Here is a 1,727-nt window from a genome sequence, read left to right on the forward strand (position 1 = left end):
GGCCCTGCCTCAAGCCCCCCGAAGGTATGCGCGTGCTCCGCACCCCAGAACCTCGTTTGGAGAGAGACCCGTGCAGACCTAATCAGGGTGAGGAGCGAGGGGCATCGGCCTGGGTCCCGGGGGGGGACAGCAGGGCCGCAGCGACGGGGCGCTCCGGGCACCCCCGGCCACAGGGCGCGGCTGCAGGGCCCAGGGACACACGCTGGGCGGCGGCCGTGGGGCGGGCGGGCGAGAGCGAGGANACACCGCGGGCACTCACGTCCCGGGCGCCCCAGAGGCCGCGTCCTCGACCACTCCTCGGCCTGAGGTTTTCTCAGCCGAGTCAGAAGAGCAGCAGCCCAGGGCCGGTCCGCGCGAGCGAGCCAGGCGCACCCGACCCCGGGGCTGTGGGGACCCCCAGGCCTCCGGGGCCCGTGCTCCCTGCCATCACCGTCAGAAACCCACGGGGGCCGGCATGGGGCTTCCCAGTCGTCGCTGGTGTGCGGATGGCGCTGGGGGTGACCGCCACCCACCCCGCTCCTCAGGTCTGGCCGGTCTCCCCTGGATGGCGCCCCGTGCAGGTCTGGTCAGGGACCAGCAAACCCACCCGTAAGTGTTCGCCAGGCTCCAAAGAGGCCACACTGGCTTTGGAAGAAAGCTGCACTTTTGAGCCAGATTATATATTTTTTTTATTGATCTCTTGCTCCCGGTGGAGGAAGCCGCACAAAGGACGTCAGGGCCCCTGCAAGCACCTTGGCATAAAGGCTCTGGTGACCAGCATGCAAGGGGGGGGGCTTTTCCTCGCAGGCTCCGCGTGGCTGACAGCTTCACAGAATAACGAGCTGCCCCTGCTCCTCAGCTCCTCCTTCCCGGTGACCTTGGGGCGCCCTTGAGCGCACCACCCCCGCCCCCGCCCATCTCCAGCATCCAAGGCAATCGGGTACCTGCAGCCGCACAAAGGACGTCAGGGCCGCCGCAAGCACCTCGGCATAAAAGGCTCTGCTGACCAGCACGCAAGGGGGGCTGTTCCTCAAGGCGGAGAAACGGGTAGGAAGCGTCTTTGTGTGATTATGTCTTTCAAGTTCAAGTACAAATCAGGCACGGAGGGAAGCCAACCAAGAGGCAGGAAATGAAGCCTGGAGGTTGCCCGTGGCTGCTGCAAGCATGTGTGTGCGCATGAACACGTGTGCACGTGAACACATACATGTGTGTGCGTGTGTGTGCCTGCCTGTGTGGCCGTGTGCATGCGTGGCACGTGTGCTGTGTGACGTGTGCACACACGTGTTGTGTGTTGCGCGTGGGGGTGTGTGTGCCCGTGTCTGTGCCTGAGTGCCCACGGGTGTGCACGGGTGTGCACGGGTGTGCACGGGTGACTGTACATGTGCATCTTCTGCTCAGCTCTGCGTTCCCGGCAGCCCGTCCACGCAGGGGCGGCCCCTGCAGACCAGGCCCGGATCTTGGAGGAGATCCGGCAGCACGGCCCCCCAGCCTGCGCCGGGCTCCCCCGCCCGCGCCCTGTCCCTCCCTGAAGGCCTAGGTGGGTGTGGGGTGCAGGGACGAGGCGGTCCCGCTGCGGCCTGCCCCGCGTGCACCCCTGGGCCTGGGCGCCCTCCTGGCCCCACACGCAGCCGGCACCTGGCGGCGGGACCTGTGACCCCAGGACCTAGGCCCCGCCCCCCCGTCAGGCTCCCTCCCGGAAGTCCTAGGAGAGACCGCGGGGGAGGGGACGGGGGAGGGGCTGGTGCCCT

This window comes from Crocuta crocuta, unplaced genomic scaffold, assembly GCF_008692635.1.
Source record: "Crocuta crocuta isolate KB4526 unplaced genomic scaffold, BGI_CrCroc_1.0 scaffold675, whole genome shotgun sequence".
NCBI lineage: Eukaryota > Metazoa > Chordata > Mammalia > Carnivora > Hyaenidae > Crocuta > Crocuta crocuta.